Genomic DNA, 27772 nt, shown 5'->3' on the forward strand with positions numbered 1-27772 from the left:
TAAAATGAGTGATTTCCAAGTAAAAATCTTAAGTATAATTCAGTACTTCTAGATTTTCTTTGGATGTACATCCTTAATAACAAGATTTTCATGCCCTTAGTTTATTTTTGGGGTTTGAGAACACTATTTGGGGAAAAAAATTAAGAAACTCACTAAGAAAGAATAAATACTTATAAATGTGCTAAAATATTAACACATTAGTAAAAACATTAAATAAAAAGTTTCAGTGAATTCAAAGGAGTCCAATATTATCTTGCAACCTACAAAATCCAATGGAAATCACCCTGGGGATTAATAGTGAATAAATAGTAATTCCTAAACATTACCTTATTAACATAATATTAGGGACGCCTGGGTGGCACAGTCATAAGTGACCAACACTTGATTTCAGCTAAGGTCATGATCTCAGGGTTATAAGATTGAGCCCTGCTTTGGGCTCTGCACTCAAAAGGAAGTCAGCTTGAGATTCTTTCCCTCCATCCCTCCCTGTGCTTGTGTATGTACACATGTGCTCTCTCTCCCTCTAAAATAATAAATATATTGTTAAACATTACATTATTACATAAGATTAAACAGCCATGTTCCAGACTTTCAGATGCATGAAATTAAGCTTAAAGTAACTGTTACTATTTTCCATTTCTCATTTATGTATTAGGAAGAGTCTAGCAATTTTTCCCACCTCTGACTTCCCTTTGTGCTTAAATATTTCTTCCCTCTCATCCAATTACCTCTACTGCCAGCCATGATGGAGAAACAGGAAGCAGATTTATCCTCTCATTTTATATAAATAAAAAACCAGACAAAAAATATAAAACAATGGTTATCAGACATCGGACAATAGGCAATAACTAACTACCTACCTCACTACCTAGAAAGAACTTTTAGGCCATAGTATACTTGGGAGAAAACCCAAACAGAGTCTAGCAGTCTCCTTGGGTTGAAGATGTAGAACTGAAAATGCAGAGAGGCTAGGGTGGCTATAATTCACAAGGCAGAGTAACAGAGAGGAAAGAATTAAACACAGGGCAAATAAACTCATGAGATTTGTAGAGCTCTACCATTCGGTTTTCAGCCAAGTACTGATGAGCATGTGCATATGATTACCCTAAGCAAGGGAAAAAACTACTGGAAAGGAGTAGGTAAATAATCCTCACAGCCAACACAGGTCTGTGTTCCCATCAGCAAGAGTTTAAAGCCTTCGTAATACGGAGTGAATAAAGTACTCAGAGGGTATTCCCTCAGTAGTAGGAAGAAAAGTATTCCTAGAGTGAAAACTACTTTTGTTCTACGTTTAAAAAGCTCAAAACAAGTATTACAGAGCCAAACTATTCCCAAGGCACTTAACTGTGTCCCAGAACAAAGCTAAAGATATTTAATGGAAAAAAAAAAAAAAAAAAAGCACCAAAAAAGATCTTTTAAATGGCAATGCCTGGCATCCAATCCAAAATTACAAGACATATACAAAGAAGAAAAATCAGATCCACAGCAAGGGAAAAAAAGAGATCCAGAGATAACACAGTTGGCAAAATAAAGGATATACATTTTGTTATTTATTATTTGTTTTAAGTGGGCTCCACGCTGGACCTGGAGCCCAACACAGGGCTTGAACTCACAACCCTGAGATCAAGACCTGAGCTGAGATCAGGAGTCAACACTCAACCGACTGAGCCACTCAGACACTCCCAAACATATACATTTTATTTAATTTTTTTAAAGACTCTATTCATTCATTTATTAGAGACAGAGAGAGGGGCAGAGACATAGGCAGAGAGAGAAGCAGGCTCCTAGCAGGGAGCCCGATGTAGGACTCAATCCTGGGACCCTGGGATCATGCCCTGAGCCAAAGACACACAACCTCCTGAGCCACCCAGGTGTCCCAAGTATACACATTTTAAAGATAAACATGAAAGATAGAGGAAAGAGACCTAAATCAAGTTTGTAAATGTCTTTTTTTTTTTTTTTTTATGATAGTCACACACAGAGAGAGAGAAAGAGAGGCAGAGACACAGGCAGAGAGAGAAGCAGGCTCCATGCACCGGGAGCCTGACATGGGATTCGATCCTGGGTCTCCAGGATCGCGCCCTGGGCCAAAGGCAGGCGCCAAACCACTGCGCCACCCAGGGATCCCTGTAAATGTCTTAAAAAAAAAAAAAAAACAGAGGTGAAAATACAGTGTATGAGCTGAATAGCAGATTAGACAATTCTAAAGAATAATGAACTTAAAGATGTAGTAAAAGAAACTATCCAAATTGAAATACAAAAAAAAAAAAAAATTGAGAAAATTAGAGTTATCACTTAGCTAGGTGAAAAGTCCAAATTTGATGAAAACTAAAATCCTACAAATTAAAGCAACACAATGAACTCAAAGCAAAAAAGAAAAAAAAGAAAAAAAAAAGAAAGAAAGAAAGAAAGAAAGAGAAAAACATATGAACAAATTACACCATGGCACATGAAAAACAAGTTGCTTAATGGGTTCAGTGCAGGCCCCTCGTTTCCCTACCATGCTCTCCATAGGGCTGCCTTGCAGGTTAGGCATGGCTAAAACAAACAAACAAGTTGCTTAAAAACAGTAATAAAGAGAACACCTTAGCCAAGAAAGGTGAATAATGTATACCGAAAACAATGCAAGCCAGAAGAGAGTGGAGCAACAACTGTAGAGTACTGAAAGATCACTGTCAACCTAGAATTCCATACCTAGGAAAACAGCTTTCAAAACAAAGGCAAATTAAACATCTCTTATAAAAACACTGAAAGAATTTATTACCAGCATACCTGTACTATAAAATCTATATATATGCTTCAATACTTTTTTCAGGCTCATATAATCAAACATAGAAATAGAGATTTAGGGCAGCCCTGGTGGCTCAGCGGTTTAGCGCCGCCTGCAGCCCAGGGCATGATCCTGGAGACCCTGGATCAAGTCCGTCAGGCTCTCTGCATGGAGCCTGCTTCTCCCTCTGCCTGTGTCTCTGCCTCTCATTCTCTCTCTGTGTTTCTATGAATAAATAAATAAAATCTTTAAAAAAAAAAAAGAAATAGAAATTTATATGGCCTTTCTTGCCCAACAATACAGATACCTCTCTCTCTCAACTTTTTCTTGCATACACATATGTCATGATCATACACTGCATATTCAATTAGTTCTTCTATTGATGAATATTCACTTTGTTTCCATATTCTGCCATTAAAAATATCCAAATAATCTTGGGATGCTTGGCTGGCTCAGTCAGCAAAGGGTTTGACTCTTGATCCTGGCTGTGAGTTCGAGCCCTAACCTAGATGTAAAGATTACTTTTAAAAAAATAAATCTTTAAAAAAGAATCCATACAATCTTACTATGGGCCGGTATGTAAAAACAGATTTTGAGAGGTACCTGGGCAGTGGTTGAGCATCTGCCTTTGGCTCAGGTCATGATACCAGGGGCCTGGGCTTGAGTCCTGCATCCGGCTGGAGCCTGCTTTTCCCTCTCTCATGAATAAATAAATAAAATCTTTAAAAAACAGATTTTGCAAGATCACAATCCAAAAATTATACAACTTACATTTCAACAGTCTAAGGAAATACACTATTTTCTGCACAGCAATACCATTTTCTCTATTAGCAATAAACATCACTTTTTTTTTTACTTTTACCATTTAATAGGCACATTGTTTTTTTTTAATCTTTACCTTTTTTAAAATTTTATTTATTTATTCCTGATAGAGAGAGAGAGAGAGAGAGAGAGAGGCAGAGACACAGGCAGAGGGAGAAGCAGGCTCCATGCAGGGAGCCCAACGTGGGATTCGATCCCGGGTCTCCAGGATCACGTCCTGGGCTGAATGTGGTGCTAAATCGCTGAGCCACCTGGGCTGCCCACGTTGTTATATTTCAATAGTACTTTAATTTGTATTACTTGACAACCAGTGAGTTTGTCTTTTCATTAGCTTTACAGCCTTCTAGATTTGCTCTTTTAACTGCTTCTTTACATCTTTTGTCTTTTTTTTTTTTTAACTAGTAGAACCATAATCTCTCTTGTAAAATTAATCCTGTCTTCTGGATTCAAATAGAACTCCTATACAGCAAATATTTTTTCAAACTATTTGTTTATTAAATTTTTAATTTTGGTGAAATACACATAAATTTATCATCTTAGCCATTTCTAAGTATATAGCTCAGCAACATTATGTACATTCACATTGTTGTGCAACCAATCTCCCAAATTCTTTTCATCTTGCAAAACTGAAACCCCACAGCCATTCAATAGGAGCTCTCCGTTCATCCTCCCACCAGCCAGCCCCTGGAAACCACCATTCTACTTTATCTCTATGAACCTGACTAGTCTGGGGGTCCAAAGAGGTTTTCAGTGGAATTATAAAGTATGTCTTTGATGGCATTATTTCATTTAGCATATTATCCTAAAGATTCATCCATTTTGTAAGCATGTCAGAATTTCCTTCCTTTTCCAGGCTGAGTAACATTCAGTTGTGTGTATATATCATATTTTGTTAATCCATCACTGGACACTTGGGTTGCTTCCATTTTTTGGCTATTGTGAATAATGCTGCCATGAATACAGCTGTACAACTATCTCTTCAAGTCCTTGTTTTTACTTCTTTTGGGTATATATCCAAAAGTGAAATTGCTGTATCAGGGGTGCCTGGCTGGCTCAGTTAGTAGAGCATGCAACTCGATCTTGGGGTTGTAAGTTTGAGCCCCATGTTCGGTGCAGTTATTTAAATAAATAACTAAACGGGGGGAGGGGGGAGAAATTGCTAGATCATATGGTGATCCTATTTTTAAGTTCCTGAGGAATCACCATGCTATTCTTACACATACATATAACACCAGCCATAGTGGCTATACCATTTTACATTCCCAGTTGCATGCCCAAGGGTTCCAATTTCTCCACATCCACACCAACACTTACTTTTCTGGGGGGTTTTCCCCCTGGTTTTTTGATAGTACTTATCCTAATGGGTATGAGGTGATCTCACTGTGGTTTTGATTTGCATTTCCCTAGTGATTAGTAATTTTGAACATCTTTTCATGTATTCATTAGTCATTTATTTATATATCTTTTTTAGAGAAATGTCTATTCAATTGCTGTTTTTTAATTGGGTTGTTCACTTCTTTTTGTTGAGTTGTAGGAGTCCTTTGCATATTTTGGGCATTTACCCCCTTATCAGACATATGATTTGCAATATATTTATAACCATTCCATAGGTTGCCTTTTCACTCTCTTGACTGTGCCCTCTGATGCACAGCTTTTAATGTGAAATTGTCAAATTTATCTATTTACCTTTTTTGTCTATACTTGTGTCATATTCAAAGAATTACTGCCAAATCCAATGTCACAAACATTTTCTTCTAAGAGTTTTAGTTCTTATGCTTAGGCCTTTCACCCATTCAAGTCAATTTTTCTATGTGACATAAGCATCCAACTGCATAGGTTTGCATGTGAGTATATAATTTGCCCAATTTCTTCATTGAAAAGACTTTTTTCCCCTTTGAACAGTCTTGACACTCTTGTCAAAAAACATCTGATCACATATACGAAGGTTATTTATGGGCTCTACATATTCTACTAGTTATGTCTGTCTTAATATAGTTACTGGTAACTTACTCATGGTTTCCTTTATCATTAAAAGCTTTAATTTTTATAGAACCAAACATGTCTCTTATAATAGCTTCTGAGTTTCTAATCTTAAAATTCCCTCACCCTAGTCTATATAGCTAAAGCTGTAAAATAACCTTAAATATTTTTTTAAACAAGGCTTTAATCCATCTGGGGTTTATTTTAAGACAAGAACCCAATTTTATTTTCTTTCAGACAGGCAGACAGTTGTACCAGCACCACTTACTACACAATCTACCCATTACCCACTGAACTGTAATACTATCTTTATTACACTTGCACATATTTCTGGATCCTCCATTTTGTTCCAATAAGCTACTTACGCCAATACCATATTAATGTATTTATTCATTTATATATTTTTAAAGATTTTATCTATTTATTCATGAGAGACACAGAGAGGCAGAGACAGAGACAGAGGGAGAAGCAGGATCCATGCAAGGAGCCCAATGTGGGACTCAATCCCAGAACTCCAGGATCAGGCCCTGAACTGAAGGCAGCCACTGAGCCACCCAGGCATCCCCCAATACCATATATAATCTGAATACACAGAACGTAGAATTTTGATAGCTCTAAGACATTCCTCCTTCACTATTCCTTTTCAGTTTCTCTGACTATTCCCTGAATATACTGGAAAACATGATAGTTTTACCTCGTTCTCCAAAATTAAAACTAATAACTTTACTGTTTTAATGCATTTACTAGAATCTCTAAGGCAATCTTAAATATGTTTTAAAAAAGTGGTTTTAAGCATCCATGTCTGGGTCCTAATGGGTTAGCCACTTAGGATATTGCTAGAATTTACTCCTATTCTTAATTTACTTTGATTTTTTAAATTAGAATTTTTTTTTTAAAGCTCTAAGCCCAACATAGGACTTGGGCCCACAACCTTGAGATCAAGAGTCATATGCTCTAGTGACTGAGCCAGTAAGGAGCCCCTAATTAGAAACAGACTTAATGAACTTTATTAAATGTCTTCTTAGCAGCTATTGATGATTTACGATATTCCTTACTTCAAACATTGATATAATCAATTAACAGATTTGATACAAATGATCCTTGCGTTGATATACTCTATGGGTCTAAATGTAGTATTAGTCTGTTGCTTTGTATCTAGATCCTTTTTTTTTTTTAAGATTTTATTTATTTATTCATGAGAGATACAGAGAGGGAGAGAGAAGCAGAGACACAGGCAGAGGGAGAAGCAGGCTCCAAGCAGGGAGCCCAATGTGGGACTTGACCCCGGGACTCCAGGATCACGTCCTGGGCCAAAGGCAGGCACTAAACCGCTGAGCCACCCAGGGATCCCCTATATCTAGATTCTATTGGCTAATATTGCATTTAGAAATTTTGCAAGTGAAATTAACTTTTGGGTAACGTTTTTATCAGGGATAAAAGTACATGTGCTTCAGCAAAGGAAACAACCAACAAAACTAAAAGACAATCTACAGAATGGGAGCAGATATTCACAAATAACCTATCAGATAAAGGGCTAGTATCCAAGACTTATTAAGAACTTATCAAACTCGGGATGCCTGGGTGGCTCAGCGATTGAGCATCTGCCTTTGGCTCAGGGCATGATCCTGGATTCCCAGCATTGAGTCCCACATCAGGCTCCTTGCATGGAGCCTGCTTCTCCTCCCTCTGCCTGTGTCTCTGCCTCTTTCTGTGTCTCTCATGAATAAATAAAAATCTTAAAAAAAAAAAAAAAAGAACTTATCAAACTCAACACCCAAGAAACAAACAATCCAGTCATGAAATGGGCAGAAGACATGAACAAACATTTCTCCAAAGAAGACATACACATGGCCAACAAGCACATGAGAAAATGATGCTCCACATCACTTGCCATCAGGGAAATACAAATCAAAACCACAATGAGCTACCACCTCACACCAGTGAGAATGGCTAAAATTAACAAGACAGGAAACAACAAATGTTGGAGAGGATGTGGAGAAAGGGGAACCCTCCTGCACTGTTGGTAGGAATGCAAACTGGTACAGCCACTCCGGAAAACAGTGTGGAGGGTCCTCAAGAAGTTAAAAATAGAGCCACCCTATGACCCAGCAATTGCACTACTGGGTATTTACCCCAAAGATATAGATGTAGTGAAATGACAGGACACCTACACCCCAATGCCCATAGCAGCAACATCCATAATAGCCAAACCACAGAAGAAGCCACAGATGAATGGATAAAAGAAGACATGGTGCATGTGTGTATATATATACATAATAGAATATTTCTTGGCCATCAGGATGAATATCTGTCATTCGCTTCGACATGGATGGAACTGGAGGATATTATGCTGAGTGAAATAAGTCAATCAGAGAAAGATAATCATCATATGGTTTCACTCATATGTGGAATAGAAGAAATAGTGAAAGGGATTATAAGGGAAAGGAGGGGAACTGAGTGGGGAAAAATTAGAGAGGAAGACAAACCATGAGAGACTCCGGACTCTGGGAAACAAAGGGTAGTAGAAGGGGAAGAAAGTGGGGGGATGGGGTGACTGGGTGATGGGCACTAAGGAGGGCACTTGACGGAATGAGCACTGGGTGTTGTATGTTGGCAAACTGAATTTAAATTTAAAAAAAAATTTTAGGGCAGCCCTGGTGGCGCAGCAGTTTAGTGCCACCTGCAGCCTGGGGCATGGTCCTGGAGACCCGGGATCGAGTCCCACATCAGGCTCCCTGCATGGAGCCTGCTTCTCCCTCTGCCTGTGTCTCTGTCTCTGTCTCTCTCTCCCGCTCCGTGTGTGTCTCACATTAATAAATAAAATCTAAAAAAAATTTTTTTTTAAATTTTAAAGTACATGTGCTTCACAGAATCCATTCAGTAACTCTGCATCTTCTATACCGTAGAAAAGGTTTTATTATTATCATTATTATTATTGTATACTCTTTATAAATTAAATGAAACTCAGCTATGAAACTATCTGCTATGCTGCCTCTTTGCAGGACATATCTTCAATCATCTTTTGACCCTTTAGTGGGAATGGGACAATTAAAGTTTTTCACTTCTTAGATCAAATTTACTAATTTATACTTTGCTATTAAATCATGCATGCCCCGTCAATTTTCAATTTTGCATCACAGCATGCATATAGTAATCTCAAGAAAATTTGCATAACATTCCATTATCTCTCCTATATTTTTTCCTTTTTCATTCCTAATCTTGTGCATCTCTACTTTTTTTCTTAATTTTTCTTTAATTTTTTTCTTCTATAACAGCTTTATCTAGTTCATTGGTCTTTGCAAAGAACCAGTTCAGCAATTTATCATTTCTACTATTTTTGTTCTGTTTTTTTCAATTCCATTAATTACAGTTTTATCTTTAATTTCCATGTCCTACTTGGTTTGAGTTTTATTTTCTTAATCCTTAAATATGAGTACTAACTTCTCTTTTTTATTTAATAAAAATATTTAATTAGTATGCATTTTCCTCTAAATACCAATGTTTGCCAATTAAATGAAAATATTCTCATTGCTTTCTAGATAGTCTTAATCTCACTTTTGATTTTACAATATTTTATGTTCATTAGAAGAATGAATACATAAAAGGTACATTCATACTGAATGCTACGTAACAGTTTAACCAATTGAAACGGATAAGTTTATCAACAGGGATAGATCTAAAGTACATAATGTTGGATTGGGAAAAAGGAAGATACAGAATGATACATACTGTACGAAACCACCAAAGTAAAAATTTTAAACCTGCATTACAGCACACTATACCTGGATGTAGACATCCTATAAAAATATATAGTTATTGAAGGTTATGTGTTCTTTTGCTCAGAGCGAACAAATGGGGACTGGGGAAGATTAAGTACTCTTCATTCTGGTTTCCGGTATTAATTTTTTGGTAACTAAACAATTAGTGAGAACTAGTGCATGTAAACAAAAGCTAATAATTTCTACCAAGACAATTTAGTATTCCTTACAATTAATCATAACAAAATAATCATCTGCCAAAATAGAAGGCCCTTAATATTCTAGTTATCTAGTTTTATTTAATTCACTGTGGTAACAAAATCATTCTTTTATTCCTTCTTTTGATAATGATTTACTGAGAGTAAGATATTTAGATACAAGAGGGTAAGACAACATGCATTCTAAGCTACTTCAATCTCTTTTCCAGTGTATACCCCCCCCAAAAAGAAGTATGCTTTCACTCTGGTCTGACAGTTTGTCCAGGGAAGAAAGTCACTAGGCATTAGAAAAGATACATAACATGAAGAGGGAAAATAAATGTATATGAAAATGCCATTTGTTCAGATATAGATGTAGATCCCACAAAACTCTGAGATTCCTCTAGAAGCTTGTGATTCACAGGATGGCAATCTCTAAGGAGCACAAGAAAATCCAAATTCTGCATGGAAATTCAGGCTTCCAACAACTGACCTCAGTTTATCCTTACCTTTGCGATCTTACATCTTTTCCTCTATCTACCCTAGCAAGACAATTTGAAATTTTCTGAGTTTTTTTTTTTTAAGATTTTATTACAGAGAGAGAGGGAGAGCACAGAAGCAGAGTGAGAGGGAGAAGTAGACTCCCCACTGACCAGAGAACCTGTCACAGGGCTTGACTTCAGGACCCCGAGATCATGAGCTGAAGGCTCAGGACCCTTCAACCTGAGCTGAAGGCAGATGCTTAACTGACTGAGCCACCCAGGAGCCCCAAATTTTCTGATAGCAATAACCTTCTGGCAATAACCCCAAATGAAAAATATTCCTGGTTGAATTCATGCTCTATGATGTACAGCTCAATTGTCCATCTGAAGATTCAAAATGGTTTCTGAAGAAACTTTTAACCAGGGAGAAAGAAGGAATACTTTTATGTTTCATACCCAAAATTCTAGCCTCACCATCCAAATAACAGAAGAGCACATATACAAATTTTTGGAAAAGCATAAGGACCCGTATTATTAATATTTGTTATACACTACAATATAGTGACCTAATAAGAACCTTTTAATATTGAGAAACTGTCTGCATTAACATTGTCTAGTCTATTTCAAAAGGTAAAGCTATTTATAGAGTCAGATTCAAGCAACTATGAGGGAAAAAAATCTATGTCAGGGAAACTGGTAAATAATTTAACAGTTATAGAGAAGACTGATATGAATACAGAAAGTCTTTTCTAGCAGGTGGCAGAACTGTTCGTATTTTTAACAAAAATCTGGATAAAGGCACAGAAGGCAGGCTTGTGAAATCTAGTTATAAAATTATAAAAAGTTAAGTTTTTTTAGGGGTGCCTGGCTGGTTCAGTCAGTAGAGTGTGCGACTCCTGACTTCAGGGTTTGAGACCCACATTGGGCAGTTTACTTAAAATAAAAAAAAAAAGATAAAACTTAAAAAATAAATTAAAAAATTTATATGTAACTTGTACATATGTTTTTTACAGGTGACAGAGATTAAAGTGTTTGCTGTATAGAAGTGTTGAATCGCTACATTGTACACCCAAAACTACTATACCATTGTATGTTAACTATACTGAAATTAAAATTTAAAACTTAATAAAAATAAATTAAACTGAAAATAATAGTCTTTAAAGAAAAAACAAACTATTCAGAAAAATGAGCTAAAATTGACAAAGATGGTCATGGTCATGCCATATTCTATATGAGGGTTCAAAGAACCTACTGTCTAACATGACACTAAAAAAGAGGGTTTCAAGTATTTAGAATCTAGACTCTAGGAGATGCATGCAACAATAGTGCAATTCTTACTCAATTCTTACTCAATTTATCAATACGTTTCAGAATAAAAAGAGTAATTGGTTTTATCATGTTCATAAGCTAGATTACGCGTGGAATATTTTACTTATAAAGAAAGAGTACTAAAAGCTACAGAGTAAGAATACTTTCCATAGAAATCCTTAGAAATACATATTTTGAAAACTATTTATAAGACAACATTGTGGCTAAGAGTAGTTTCTGGATGGCACCTGGGTGACTCAGTTGGTTAAGTGTCTGCTTTCAGCTCAGGTCATGATCCCAGAGTTCCAGGGTCAGGCCTCGCATAAGGCTCCCTGCTAAATGGGAAGTCTGCTTCTCCCTCTGGTCCTTAACCCCACTCGTGCTCGTGCTCATGCTCTTTCTCTCTCTCTTGCTTGCTCTTTCATATAAGTAAATAAAATCTTAAAAAAAAAAAAAAAAAAAAAGGATAGTTTCTGGAGCAAGGTTACTTGGGTTCAAATACAAGTTCCATTATGTCCTAGGTTTGTGAACAAGGTTATTTCTCTGTGCCTCAATTCTGTCATCTATAAAACTCAGATAAATAACCATAAATATGTACCTCATGGAGTTCTGGCGTATATATAAAGTACATATAAAGTGCTGGGGCCCCTGGGTGGTGCAGTCAGTTAAGCACCTGACTGTTGGTTTCGTCTCAGGTCATAATCTCATAGGTCATAAGATCTAGCCACCTTGGGCTCTGCACTCAGCAGGAAATCTGCTTGAAGATTCTCTCCCTCTTCCCCTCCTCTCCACACATGGTTGTGCACACTCTTTCAAATCCATCTTTTAAAAAAAAATACATATAAAGTGCTTTGAACAGAGTGAGATAGTAAACAATACATAAATACTAACTACTATGGAAACAATTCAAAGTATGAATGTTTAGACAGAAGACAAAGGTTGAGGACTTGATATATGTGTTCCCAATTATTTGGACATAAAGATCCTTTCTTTTAAATATGACAGTTCCTTTCTTTTTTTATGTAATGGAGAAAGAAATACTAAACCCAATCAATGATGAAGATTTTCAATGATTTGAGCTATTAGAGATCCAGAAGCAGGTGGAAAAACTCAACTTCCCTTCATTTGATAGGACAATTCTGAGGCAGTTCTACAAAAATCTCCACAGAATTAAACCGCCCCCCAACCAGATGTCCATCCGTTGGCTTTTTTTCCCTTCCCTAACTCTTTACCCGCTCCCTTACTGCTGCTTTCAGAATCTCATCTGCACCCATGTCCTTTTGGGGTTTCTTTTTAATTTATGTAAGCTCTACTGCCCAACATGGGGCTCAAATTTATGACTCCAAGATCAAGATTCACATGTTCTACCCACTGAGCCAGCCAGGCGCCCCTGCACCCATGTTTTTATCTCGAGGCCTGCTTTCAAGATAGCACTTCTGAGAAACCACAAGGAGCACAAAAGTAGTGCTATGGACGTCTAGCTTAACCTAAAGCTGCCCAAGGAATCTCCTGGTCTGTCTTCTCCCAATTACAGCTCATTCTTCATTCACGTGGAATACATACCTCTTCTGATCAAACACCTTTTTTTTTTTTTTTTTAATCAAACACCTTTATTTTTTTTTTTTTATCAAACACCTTTAAAGAAGTCTTTCATATTTCGTCTTTTTCCTCTCCTATATTCACTTACATAACCCAGGCTTACTATCAGCCAAATTGTTCTGAACGATCCTTTTTTAATTATAACTTGTACCTTTCCAGGAACCCAACTATCTTTTTATTTTAGAAATGTCCTACAATAGCCTCATGTTGAAAACCTTCCAAACCTCACTCATTTCACACACCATCTCTACCATGACACAATCACAAGTAATGTCTCCCTTATCTAAATTCCTGATTATAATACTCATAAGGCACTTACAGTAGTGAAAAAAAAACTATTCTACTTGACTAGAAGTTTGACTGTAAGTTCTTTGAAAGCAGAAACCATGTTTCATTCTTTTTATTTTGCAATTCGTTTTCCCTGGTAAACTCACAGATATTTACTTACTTACCTTCTAAAATAACTTTATTTTGATACATGCACAACTTTTTAAAATATGAGTTCTCCAGTAGCACATACAACTCAATCTCAGAGCCAGGAGTTCAAGCCCCCTGATGGGTACAGAGCTCACTTTAAAAATATAATAATAAAGTTCTCTTAACATATACACTATACCGGTAGCCTGGGTAGCTCAGCGGTTTAGTTTAGCGCCACCTTCAGCCCAGGGCATGATCCTGGAGACCGGGGATCAAGTCCCACATTGGGCTCCCTGCATGGAGCCTGGTTCTTCTCCCCGTGCCTGTGTCTCTGCCTCTCTCTCTGTGTCTCTCATGAATAAATAAAATCTTTAAAAATATACATATATATATATATACACACTATACATATATATGCATTATTCAAAATTCATCTTTTATAGATGACTATTCTGCTGTATTTATCTTGGACTCTTTGGCGCTGTCTTATTTATCAAAATGCTCTTGCCATCACAGGCAGATGTGAAAAAAAAAGTGTAAAAACTATACTAAAGAAGGAGCTGTTACTGGGGCGCCAGGCTGGCCCAGTTGGAGTGTACTGGGTCAGTCTTGATCTGGGGGTTGAGTTCAAGCCCCACGTTGGGTGTACAGATTATTTAAATAATTAAAACTTAAAAAAAAAAAGCAGTTACTCCTTTCTTTTTAAAAGACTTTTTTGTTGTTTTTTTTTAAAGATTCTATTTATTTATTCATGAGTGACAGAGAGAGAGAGAGAGAGAGAGGCAGAGACACAGGCAGAGGGAGAAGCAGGCTCCATGTAGGGAGCCTGACATTGGACTCGATCCCTGGACTCCAGGATCATGCCCTGGGCTGAAAGTGGCGCTAAACTGCTGAGCCACCCAGGCTGCCCTTAAAAGATGTTTATATTTCACATTTCTCACCAAAAATCTTTCACCATTTATGTACTTCATTTTCTAGCAGAGTCCACAGTTTATCATATTTTATAATTCACAGCGCCCTAATATCTATCCAAATTCTAATTTTTATCAAAGGTTATTTCAGTAAGATTATTTCAGGCTTTAAGGAAATTCTGATCCTTACACAATCTTCAAATGCTTCTGTCATGGGAAAAGACTTCACTTCTTGGCATTCCTAACTTAGAGACCCGACATGAGGTTCAACTAAGATTGCACATGTAAAAGGTCACTGAAAATTCTAACAGCAATACACAAAAATTAAAAATTATCTCCTTAACTCAGAATTTCAAATATTTAAAATGAACTTACTGCAATCTAATGCCATTAAACTACATTGTTACTTGGTTATTGGTAGTTCATGAAAGACAAAAAAGTGAAAGTTGGCAATAAATGAGATAAAAAATAAGATGCAATTTTAAGTAGACTAAATCCTCTTGCATTCAGCAGGTCAAATATTTTATTCCTGGAATATTTTTTGTATGGTCTTTTTCTTCCAACCCCGCCAAAGTAAATGAAACAACACAAACCCAGCAGCCTAATGTAACTATCACCCTCTTTTAAAATTAGCATTGTTTGTCAATAAGATTCCTACTGTTCCCCTTATTTATATTAGCAGCATGAATTCATTAACAACAGTTGTATTAGGTTCAAGTCAGAAAGCATATTATCTAATTTGGTCAGACCTTCCCAAATAGTAAAATAGCCTCAACTAGAAATGGTTCAAAGACAGGCTCGTTATTTTTTTAAACAGGTTTTTTCCTTAAAGAAAAAAATAATCTAATTAAACCTTAAAAATTACATAATTCTACACATCTATTAAGCAAAATGAGTCTAGAGATCCTTGTGGTAAAATCCATCCTCTATTTAGAGCCTATGCATGCTCCTGCTAGGATTTTACCCTCTGGCCCAATTTTCCAGGCCTAACACTAATTACATGAAAACGTAAACCCTAAAAATGTTTACGTTGAGTGCAAAACACCTAACAGATGCTCAAATGATAGCCCAACATGCACCCTGTGACCATTTAAATGAAGAACATTTTGTACCCGGTAAGTATATCTGAGTACAGGTCTGGGAAACCACACACTATGGAAATCCGACACAAACAAAAGCTGCAAAAAGGACAGACGGGCTGGTACGGGATAACCTCTCCAGCAGTACGGACCCCATACAGGCCGAAGAAATATCCCTGGGACGAGGACACCCTAGGATTTTCCCGTTAGTAACAATGAATAACGGGGCTTTGGGGCTGCACGAAGAGGTTCCATCACCTCAACGGCGCTGCAGGGCGAAGCCAGGAGCCAGGAGCCAGGAGCCGGCGCGCCGCGGGGCTTCCAAGCGCTGCGCCCACCGCGGGGGGCGGGCAACCCCGAGGGGACTCGGGGAGGGGGGGGAGGGGAGGCTGGCAACCCCGAGGGGACTGGGGGAGGGGGGGAGGGGGAGAGGAGGGAGGAGGGGAAAGGGAGAGACAGCACTCGCGGGAGGGGGCAGGGGGAGGGCGGAGGGGGAGAAGAGGCGAGCGTGGCTGGCAGCCCGGAGGGGGCTCGGGGGAGGGGGAAGGGGAGAGGGGCGGGGGGCTGGCATCCCGGAGGGGACCCCGCGCGTGTCAGCGATCCGCCCCACCCCCCGGCCTGTGGCTTCCCCGGGGAGCGCCCCCGGGGCCCGTGCCTCAAGCCCCCGACTGGCTCGCGCCCTCGGGATCCGCGCCGGGGCGGCCAGCGGGTGTCCCCGTAAGGCGGGGCGCAGACCTAGGCCTCGGCTCGCCCGCGCGCCCCCCGCCCCCGCCCCCGCCCCCAGGCCAGCGCGCCCGCGGGAACCGCGCCCGGCCCCGCGCCCGGCCCCGCACCCCGCCCCGGGGCCCCGCGCTCACCTCCACGGCCCTCCGGGGGCCCGCGGCCGCCCCGCCGCCCAGCGCTCTCTCCCTCCCCGGGGCTCCGAGAGGGCGGGCGCCGCGTCCGGGGGGCCGGGAAGCCGCTCCGCAGCGCTGCCCGCGGGGTCCCCGCCTCCCGCCCCGGCCACTTCCCGCAGCGGCTGCAGCTCCTTCCGGTGTCTCGGCGGAGCCGCGGGCGGGCGGGCGGGGAGGGGGCGGGGCCGCGGGGCGGGGGCGGGGCCGAGGGCCGCGGGGGGCGGGGCCGAGGCGGGCGGGGGCGGGGCCGCCGCGGCCCCAGGTGCGCAGACCCCGGCCCGCCCTCGGCGCCGGGACTTAGAGACCCGCTCCCGCTCCCGCTCCGGCGCCCGGCGCTTGCGCAGCGCTTTTAGGCGTGAGGCTCGCGTCGTTTCTACACGAGTTCCGCCCCTCTTGTACACTCACACTCCGCGACCTCTAGCAGGTCTCGTCTCAGCGCATCAGAGAACTTGCATTCAGGCTGGACCCTGAAGGGCCTCGCGTTTCTAACCTTATATGCAAAGAAATAATAGACCATTTAATTTACTCCTCTCTCTTCTTTGTTCTCCCAACTTCTTAGGGCTTAGAGTCTCTGAAAGTAATTGCGTTTCCTTTTCCACATCTGCAAGGGAGAAATTCATCTCTCCCGTTTTCCCCTAGGCCAAAATCAAGATCAAATGAAATATTTATTGAAACCTTAGTATCTGCTTAGTGCCTAGAGCACTAAAAGAGACCGGCCTTCTCTAACGTATGCAACTTAAAATTCGTTCAGATAATTGCTACGCAAACAATAAAAAAAAGCAATTCAGTTAATGAAAATTATTGTTAAAATGGCCAGTTTCAATCTATCTGATTATCTCTAACTCTGCAGTCTCCAAAATGGGAGCATGTAGCCAAGGACTATGCAAGGTGCTCAATCTCCATCAGAACCAAGTAGAATATATGGGAGCTTCTACTTCTATGTTTATGATAAAAGTGGGGGGGGGGGGCAATGAACCTTTGCTAGCTGTATAGAGATTAACACCAATGCCTCAGTTTGCATCACAAATGGTCACCTACCGGGGTTCACCGAGAGAGAATGGAAGTTACAATTTGGAGGATGCCCATGGCACTATCACTCCTCCCTTTGTTTTTTCCAACATATTTCAATATTGCAGCTTACATACTACAGGATGTCAGCAATGTGGTTAATTTTATTTTAAAAAATCAAATATCTAAATGTTTTAAATATTACCTCTTTGTTAAGAGATAAGAGTGATCGTGAAAAACATTTGCTCTCAGATGTCTTGTTCTCTGATACCGGAGGTAAAGGAGAGTTGCATAGATCTATTTGAAAAAAAGACAGTGTTTTAAATTTTCTAACAGTGTTGTGGTAGCAAGAGGTTCTCATCAATATGCCACTTGCAAAAAAATTTTTAAGTGTACATTTAATATTTAATCAAAGTAAAAATGGTAGGGAGAAAAAATGAAAAGAAGAAAGAGGAAAAGAAATAGGGATAGGAAGACAATTGAATAGTCGCATCAAAACAATTACCATCTTGGGACGCCTGGGTGGCTCAAGGGTTGAGCATCTGCCTTTGGCTCAGGGCGTGATCCTGGAGTCCAGGGATTGAGTCCCACGATGGGCTCCCTGCGTGGAGCCTGTGACTCCCTCTGCCTGTGTCTTTGCTTCTCTCTCTGTGTGTGTCTCTCATGAATAAATAAATAAAATCTTAAAAAAAAATTGCCTTCTTATTTTTGCGATTAAGTAATGGCGAGTGAAAATGGCACAAAACATATATTTGATGTTCATATACCTGGGACTGAATAAGCTTTTGCAAATGCTATTTCTCTAATCAGATACACTTACACTAGATATTCCAAACTTCTTCATTCATCTGGCTAACTCTATCCCTGAAATTCCTTGCTTAAAGATTTTATTATTTTTTTTAGAGAGAGTGATAAAAATAGAGGTGTGAGCAGAGAGAGAGAGAGAGAGAGAATCTCAAGCAGATTCTGGTCTGAACACAGAGCCCAACATGGGGCCAGGTCTCACAACCCCAAGATCACATCCTAAGCCAAAATCAAGGAGTCAGAGGCTTAACTGACTAAGCTAAGCTACCCAGGCATCCTTGGATATTCCTTGTTTAAAGCAGCACTCTTTACCCTGTTATTCCTCATTTCTGCATCCTTTGTTTCCTTCAGAGAATTTATTATAAACTTTAATTATGTTAAGATTTTTGTGTATATTTAATTTTTTGCCTATTATCTTCAGAACTGTAAACCTCAGGGAGAGCAGCGAGGATTTTAATCTTGCTCATAATATTCTCATAGTCCACGGGACTCATAGTCCACCTGGGTGGCTCAGTGTTTTAGCGTTTGCCTTCATGATCCTGGGGTCCTAGGATCAAGTCCGACATCGGGCTCCCCGCAGGGAGCCTGCTTCTCTCCCTGCCTATGTCTCTGCCTCTCTCCGTGTGCCTCTCATGAATAAGTAAGTAAAATCTTTAAAATGTTAAAAAAAAATAATTATTCTCATAGTCCAGCATTGAAAGACTCAAATATTTATTGATTCTCAACTGGGGGTGGAGGGTATTTGGTCCCATGGTGGATAGAGGATATGTGGCAGTATTCCTGAAGAAGATGGGAGGAGGAGAAATTAGCTACATTCCTTTGCATTGATATGACAGGAAAGTCCAAAACATCATTAGTGACACTATTGAGAAATCCCAATTTAAACAGTCCTTATAATATGTTTTTGGTTATAAGTAATAGACACCCAATTAAACTGTTGCTCCTAATGTGATGAACAAGATGGATTTGGTGGGGGACAGGCAGATACTGATTTTATTGTTTCTCATCATTGTCTCTGAAAATCTCTGAAGATCCAACCCTCTCTGTTCCTAAGACAAAACCTTAGGCAAAGCCTTTTGCTTTTCCAGTGACTCCCAGGTAATTAAAAAGTCCTCCAGTCATGTTCTAGTAAGAAACAAATGATCTTTTTTCCCTGGTATTAAAAAGTTCTGTCCAGTGCAATGTCAAAAATTCCAGAACCATACAGGCAAAAAATTATCTGCCATTCCCTCCCCATTCTTCCCCCAACTGGCTTTTCATTTTGGTCCCCTCCTGGGTTGAAAAAGACAGGTACAGAAAGATTCTTTCCTAACTAAAACAGCTTTAGCCTGGTGTCATTGCTCTCTGGGTACAGCAGAGGTCTGAGGCTGGTCTTTCTCTTCTGGAATTATCACTTATCTACAATCTCTTGGCTCAGCGGTGTACCTTCTGGTGTACCTTATGACATATACCTCAGTGCTTTAGTTTCCAGGGATCCATTCAAAGGTTAGGATCATCCCTCTCATGCAGGCAGTCCTATTGGACAACATCTTTCAAGATGATCCAATCCAGTTCTCTTACATGGATCCTTCACTTGGTCCACAAAAAAGCACATGTATATCTTGCACAGAAGTGTGGGCCATTCCCATCAGCCTGTGTTCATCTTCTTGGAGGCAGTCTTAGCCAATTGACTTATGACTTTTCAAATGAAAATCAGTTACCAAGTCTTGCCTGTCTAATATGCCAAAGGACACATCTTTGCAAAATGGTCCTCTTGGGCAGCCCTGGTGAGTTGGTGGTTTAGCGCCGCCTTTGGCCCAGGGTATGATCCTGGAGACCTAGGATTGAGTCCCGCATCAGGATCCCTCCACAGAGCCTGCCTCTCCCTCTTCCTGTGTCTCTGCCTGTGTGTGTGTGTGTGTGTGCGTGCGTGTGTGTGTGTGTTTCATGAATAAAGAAATAAAATCTCTTTAAAAAATGATCCTCTTAAAGCCCTTCAGACCTATCTTGAGATGAGAGGGAAGCATCTACCTCTCTACTCCCAGTATAGTACCTTGAATTGGATGGGAAGATATTTGGCGTTAACTTTTGAGGCCTCTGCCAAGAAAATCAAGTTTTGTCTATTCATAAATAGGGTAAGGGTTCAAGTTACTCTAGCCCAGGGATTCTCAAAGACAACACTGACATCTTGGACTGAATAATTATTTGTTGTGGGGTATGGTTCTGGTGCATTGTATGAGGTCTAGCAGCATCTGTAGTATCCACTAGATGCCAATAGCACCTCTTCCCATTGGTGACAGAGTCACCCCCACTTGGGAATTACTGCTTTAATTTAGGTTGGTGCTTCTTAAACTTTTTTCAGATAATCAAATCAGATCATTCAGAAAATTAGGTCAGTAGACAGGAATGCTCACAATTAGAGGCTTCCAGCAGGGATTACTATGTGGGCATATCTGTAAGCCACTTGAAGCACATCAGTGAGCTGGGGTATACCATTTGAGATGCTCTTAGGCAAAATAAAGGGTTTATTGGCTCTTTAAATCCAAGGAAGGCTAAGTTGAACTGGGAACTCGAACATTACTGGGATTCCCCATGATCTCTTCATTAGTCATTTCTTGAATTTGCCATCTTACAGTTTTCTCCAAGAACAGAATTCCTAGTTTAAAAAAATAGATTATTGTCTTCACCTTGGTTAAGTGCTGCTTAGAAGCATTCAGCCAGGGAGGTTCAGGGTCATGGAAGAACACAGCAGCTCCAATGACAATTATGTGGATGGATGGAATGGAAATTTCCAAGAAAGAAAATAAGGAGCCAGGTCAACCAAATATTATTTAAAAAATTGATATTGGCTTAAAGGCTGAGCAAAAAGATTTCTTATAGGCCAGTGTAGGAAGGATTTTTTTAGACAGAGGGAACAAAACAGGCAAAAGGACATCAGCAAGAGATAGTATGCCAGATGTGGGAACCTCCTAGGGGTCAGTATTACTAGAGCAGAGATTGAGGGCAAGGAATCAGGGACAGGCTAGACAGAGAAGGCAGATCATGAGTGATCTTGTCTGCTAAATAAAGTTTTTCCTCTAGATATCCATGAAGAACTTTAAGAAAGGAAGTAACATCATGAGATTTATACATTGATTACTTGGATAGCAGTGAATGGCATAAATGGGGGCTGAATTTTGTAGAACACAGACCAGGGAGGGTAAGGACCTAGCAGTGGAGATGGCCATGAGAGCCACCAAGGAGATAAAAATCAATAGATGTTCAACTGACTCCATGAGGGATGGAACCTAGGAAGATTCCTCTGTGCAGATTCTCTTCATTCTTGCCTAGATTATTTTGATAGTTCTATGTCTTTCTGACTCTAGTCTCTCCTCGAATCTGTTGCCATTATTCTGAACACGAGCCTTTCTAAAACATAAATCTAGTCATAACTCTTCAATGATACCTTGTCACCCCAGAGGGTTTTTTATTTTTCTCATCAAGGGCCTAACATATAACCAAGGTGCCTAAGGTGCAACACCTAAAAACCTTGCACTTGTCTGAAACAGTATCTGTGTACTTTAGCCACTTGGCTTGCCTCATTCTAGTCCCTTCATGGAGTCAGTTTTACCCAGACTTACTCCTTTTATCTCATCTTTTGTTACACCCAACCAAACATGTAGGTCTCAAGCTCTTCTAAGGTAGTTTTGTTTTGTTTTGTTTTGTTTTGTTTTAAATAGGCTCCATGCCCAAGGCAGGGCTTGAATTCAGGACCCTGAGATCAAGACCTGAGCTGAGATCAAGAGTTGGATGCCTAACCAACTGAGCCATCCAGGTACCTCCTCAAGCTTTTCTAATCTACATTTCATTCTTTTGAAGGGGAAAACATTTGCTCATGCCTCTTTTATTTAATCCTGATTTCTTTAACCCTAACTTTATTTATTTTTTTTTTTTTAAGATTTTATTTATTTATTCATGAGAGACATAGAAGGCAGAGACATGGGCAGAGGGAGAAGCAGGCTCCCTGCAGAGCCCAATGTGGGACTTTTTTTTTTTTTTATGATAGTCACAGAAAGAGAGAGAGAGAGAGAGGCAGAGACATAGGCAGAGGGAGAAGCAGGCTCCATGCACCGGGAGCCTGACGTGGGATTCGATCCTGGGTCTCCAGGATCGCGCCCTGGGCCAAAGGCAGGTGCTAAACCGCTGCGCCACCCAGGGATCCCTAACCCTAACTTTAAACCTAAGTATAGAATCCTATTCTGTCTTTTACTCCTTTCCTTAGACGTGAACTCTGCGTGGGGTGCCTGGGTGGCTCAGTTGGTTAGGCATCCAACTCTTGATTTCAGCTCACCTCATGATTTTAGGATTATGGGATTGAGCCCCATGTTACGGTGTGTGTGTGTGTGTGTGTGTGTGTGTGTGTGTGTGTGTCTGTGCTCAGCAGGGAATCTGTTTGGGATTCTCTCTCCCCCTTTCCCTGCCCCTCCCCTGCCAGGATGAATAAATAAATAAATCTTTAAAAAATAATAAAAGGGAACTCCACTCATCCTTCAAGAGTTGTCTCCTAGGAGAAGTCATCTTCAACTTCTTCAGGCTGTTTGGACCCTTCCTTTTATGGAATATTCTTTAGTGATGAGTATACTACTAATTATAAACTATACATTATAATGTCATTATTATACATTGCAATGATTTGTTCACTTTTCCATATCCTGAACCAAACTGTCGGCCCCTTATCCTAGTATATCTGGCATTCAGCACAGTACATTGTACAATGTAGGAAATGGACAAATCAATAAACCTACTATTGAAGATGAGTGACTATGAAAATATGAAAGAAACATAAAATATATTTTCTAACCTGGGGAGATAGTAATTTTCTTATGCTTTTCAAAATGGTCATCGTTTAAATATATAGATAACAGATGCAGTTCTTAATTTTATGAATTTTAAAGATAATATAGGGTTTTCTAGACTTTTAAAATATTACCAGGTTTCTAAATGTGCAAAATAGGAACTCTTGTTTCCATGTAGGTTTATTTATTTTTTTAATTTATTATTTTTTAAAGATTTTATTTATTTATTCATGAGAGACAGAGAGAGAGAGAGAGAGAGAGAGAGAGAGAGGCAGAGACACAGGCAGAGGGAGAAGCAGGCCCCAAGCAGGGAGCCCAACACCGGGCTTGATCCAGGCCTCCAGAATCACACCCTGGGCCAAAGGCAGCGCTAAATCACTGAGCAAACTGGGCTGCCCTCCATTTGGGTTTAATTTTAATTTTTCTGTTCTTGGTTTTAAAGTAACTCTGGAATAAACTTATTTACCTAAGCCCTTACTTAGGTGACTCTGTATTTTCTACTATTTTATGGTTTGATGTAAATACCTCCATAGAATACATAATTCTTATTAGAGCAGCATGGCATTTTAACAAATACTAAGGCAGTCCAGGGAAGTCATGCTCTAAATTATTCTCTGACATCAGATCTCTAGCTTTTACCATTTACATAATCTCTTTAAGCCTCAGTGTTTTTGATCTAAGAAATGACAATAATAATTTTTTGAGGGTAATAGCTTTGTTAAGATGTAATTCACACATTTGAAATATACAATTCAATGGTTTTTAGTATATTCGCAGATTTGCACAACCAGCACAATCTAAGTTTAGAACATTTCATTGCCATAGGTGCCTGGGTGGCTCAGTTAGTGAAGCACCAGACTCTTGATTTCAGCTCAAGTCATGATCTCAGGGTCATGAGATTGAGCGTCGCATTGGACTCTGTGCTTGGTGTAGAGTCGGCTTGTCCCTCTCTCTCTATCCCCCCTCTTCAAATAGATGATAGATAGATAGATGATAGATAGATAGATAGATAGATACATAGATAGATACATAGATAAATAAAATCTTTAAAAAATAAAAGTATTTCACTGCCCCAAAAGAGCAGTTCCATACTCTTTAACAGCAACCTTCATTTTCCCACATTTTTCCAGCCCCAATCAAGCACTGATTTACCTCTGGTCTCTAGAGATATGCCTATACTGGACATTTTGTATAAAGAGAAACACGTAAAATGTATTTTTTTATGACAGGCTTTTTGGCATGTTTTTACTTTGTAGCATGTACACCATTGCTTTTTTGTAGTCAAATAATACTCCACCATGTGGACATACTAGGTTTTATTTATGCACTCATTAGTTGATGGATATTTGGGTTGTTGTCACTTTTTAGGTACTATGAATAATGTTGCTATGCACATTTATGTAAAGTTTTTATGTAAATGTATCTTCTACTTTCTCTTGTGTATTATCTAGGAATCGAATTTGCTGGGTCACATGGTATCACTGTGTTTAACATTTTGAGGAACTTGAATGAATCTGTAGTATTTGGATGTAGAAGGAATGCATATTCTAAATTAGCATGTAGAGCCATAGTCTGAGTTCTGAATGCCTTTGTTGGCTTGGTTCTGACTTGTGCAGGAGTCTGCCAAACACTTCTGGGTGGGTCATGAGAACAAAGATTTAATGGCCAGTATATGCTTTTTGGCATCATATAGATTAAAAAGGAGGGCCTAAATTATTTTAGGGGACTCTGCTAGGTTTTGGCAGTTAATGGAAAAAGTAATTGGATATATGATTTACCTAAAAGAATTAATCTATTTAGGAGATGTAATTGTTTTTAACTAAATTGCTAGAATTTGGTCAGGCTTAATGTTTTCACTTGATAAATGCTGTTTCCACCAATATTTCAGGAAGTTCATTGGCCATATGTTAATGTGTCAGGTAGAGTGAGCAGTGGTCCTCAATATCCTAAATGAAATGTCAGCTACACACAACCAGTGCATTAAATCTGATTTGGGTGCCTTCTGCGTGTGGCTCATTCCGAAATGCTGGGCTCTTTTCTTATTATTGTGGGCTCCTCAATGACTGCCCCTCTTGCTGGGGATTTCTCATTGTATCATTTCCTAACATTGGGGGTGGAGGGGAATCTGTGGTTAACCATTTGGATATTCCACTAAGTTCCTGGTTCAAAGGGTCGTTCAAGCCTGGCTACCTTCTGTGGCATTCATATGGCCCACAGGATAATGTTTCTTGCAAAATTGCAAGTACAGGCCACTTTCACTACAGCCCTCTTTCTTTGCTCTGCCATCAGAGGCCTCTTTGGATGGTCTGTTGTCTTTAGATTTTTCAGGCAACATAAATTATAGGGCACAGAAGTCAGATTGTCTGAGTTTCTAAAAGTTCCTTCACTTGGCTTGAGGTAGCGGTAGGATGGAATATGAACTCTACTCTCCCTACTCCTCACACACAGCACTCCAGAAAACTGTCTCTTAGACATTTTCATTTTTCAGCCTTCTTTGATCAATTCTACGGCATCATTCCCTGGAGCTTTGTGAGAATCGAGGATTGCTAAAGGGGCTTCACATTAGTTCTAGCATGCCCTGTGTGGTTGGCCTAGCATCCTTTTTAAGAATACCTAGGGCACTTGACATCTATTTCTTTTTCTTTTTTTAATGATTTTATTTACTTGAGAGAGAGAGAAAGAAAGAGAGAGCATGAGTTGGGAGTGGGCAGAGGGAGAGGGAGTAGACTCCCCGATGAACAAGGAGCCCAAAGCAGTCCAGATCCCAGTACCCTGAGATCATGACACTTAGCCGACTGAGCCACTCAGGTGCCCTGGTATCTATTTCTTTTAGCTTTGGTGCTTCAGCCAAAGGACATGGAAAAGTTCCATAGAATATGACCTACATCTCAGAAATGTGTGTCAGAATTGTTCTAAGTTCTTAACCATTTTTTGGTATCTTGGACGCCTTTGACATTCTGGTAGAGCTTAGGGACCCTCTTCTCAAAGAAACATTTCTATGTGCATAAAACAAAATGTATAGGATTACAAAGGAAACCAATTATATGGAAATAAAGTTTTATCCTCAGATCCAATGGAGTTATTTCTCAAGTTAAAAACTTACATAAGAATATTAATGCTTTTCAAGAACTATTACAGTTATCTTCCTAACACCCCAAAGAGGAAACGGAGATATAATAAAATTAAGTACTTGACCCAAGACCACACACCTAGTAAGAGGCAGAAAAAGGATTTGAACTTGGACAGTCTAAAATTACAGCATTGTTTTGATACTATGCATATAGGATCTTCCAAATTCATTGATGGTTGTTTAACAATTCTCCTCACTTAGGGCGAGGGACAGACCTCTAGAATTAACCAAACCCCATTTTTCTCCTGGGCCAAGATAACATAAGATATTATATCCAGGGATGTCTGTCTGGCTCAGCCAGTAATATGCAACTCTTGATCTCTTGGTTATGAGTTCGAGCCCAACGTTGGTTGAGTATAGAAATTATTAAAAAAAAAATCTTAAAAAAAAGACATCATATCCAAATGTGAGACTGTGCCTCCCTGATGTTGCATCCACGTGGAATACCCTGTCCTATGTTTAAGTCACTATTTGTTTGGTTTTCTTTTGCTTGTAACTAACAGCATCCTAATTGATACACCTACTAATGACTAAGATTGTGTGTTAACCTTAGAAATAAAACACTCAATTTTACCAGCAAAAATGGGTTTATTTGGGAATAACAGAGAATTGCAATTTGGGACAAGCAAGGTATGGCAAAACCATAGGCAAGTCTAACAAACACAGGAGAAGAACCTTATTTTATGGAGAAGGAGAAAGATGGGAGGGGTTGTTTTGAACAAAATTCCCTTGGAGAAAAGCAAGGGTTTGGGATGATGATGGTTTCTCACTGGCTGAGTTGCAGGAGTAGTTGATTTCTTGTAGGAGATGCAATGTATAGCTTTCCTGTTGGAGCCTGTGACTGACGATTCCTTCCCTAATTGACATTGAATGGTACAGCTTTCCCTTCCAGCCCCTCCTTACATCATCCTGAGTCCACTTTAGTGAGGTTTCCCTTCATTAATTTTAGCAATTATGTACTCTGCCAACCCAGGAGAAGGGAGGCTTGGAGCAAATTACATTGATTTAGAAAAGTAACAAAAATATTTCATTCCTCGTTCCCTTGCTAAAGAGTAAAATCCATAAAGAGTTTGTACTAGTATAATGTTTATTGTGAGATTAAAAGAGATAATGTTCTCAGTAAAGTTGCTTTAAGTGGTAGTTATTACTACTGCTCTTCCCATTATGCTGAATGTTCAGAAATTGTGGGAAGTAGGGAGGGGGCAGCGGAAAGGAGATTGGGAGAATAAACAAAAGACAGCCTTACAAATTCCAGGTTCTTCCAATGTCAATGGCACCATTTACTTTACAAGTGCAAAACATTTTCACATGGAACTATGTGCACTTTCAGTCACTATTCACCTACCAAAGTCATACATCAGTATGGTCATTCTCCTTATTTCCCATTTGACTGTATGGGAATTTTTAAAACAAGGGGCACCTGAGTGGCTCGGTCAGTTAAGCGTCTGCCTTGGGGTCAGGTCGTGATACTGGGGTCCTGAGATCCACCCCAGGCATAGGGCTCCCCGCTCAGCAGGGGGCTGCTTCTCCCTCTCCCTCTGCCTGTCCCCTACTTATGTTCTCTCTCACTCCTTCACTCTCTCTCTCCAAAACATAAATAAAATCTAAAAAAAAAAAAAAAAAAAGGAATTTTGGAAACGAACAGAAATGATTATTCATTCCTGCTCCTTAGGTGGGAATAGTAACAACTACTGTCATGTTTCAGCTATCCTTACAAAATTATTTTGACACTTCACCACAAATGTGCTCAGCAATTGGAAGTTAAAAATGTGCAGTGTTGATGGAATGTTTTGCCTTGAG

At 39.7% G+C, this 27772-nt stretch overlaps 1 protein-coding gene across 2 annotated transcripts in view; it reads right to left on the reverse strand.

Moving 5' to 3' along the window:
* USP33 (ubiquitin specific peptidase 33) overlaps positions 1–16337 on the reverse strand; it is a 52110-nt gene extending 35773 nt beyond the window's left edge. For both annotated transcript variants that reach the window (XM_077905102.1, XM_077905101.1), the window contains exon 1: positions 16181–16337. The gene's annotated coding sequence lies outside the window, so the exon portion shown is untranslated. The remainder of the gene's footprint in view (positions 1–16180) is intronic.
* Between the last annotated feature and the right edge of the window lie 11435 nt (positions 16338–27772).

Source organism: Canis aureus, chromosome 8 (genome assembly GCF_053574225.1).
Source record: "Canis aureus isolate CA01 chromosome 8, VMU_Caureus_v.1.0, whole genome shotgun sequence".
Classification (NCBI taxonomy): Eukaryota; Metazoa; Chordata; class Mammalia; order Carnivora; family Canidae; genus Canis; species Canis aureus.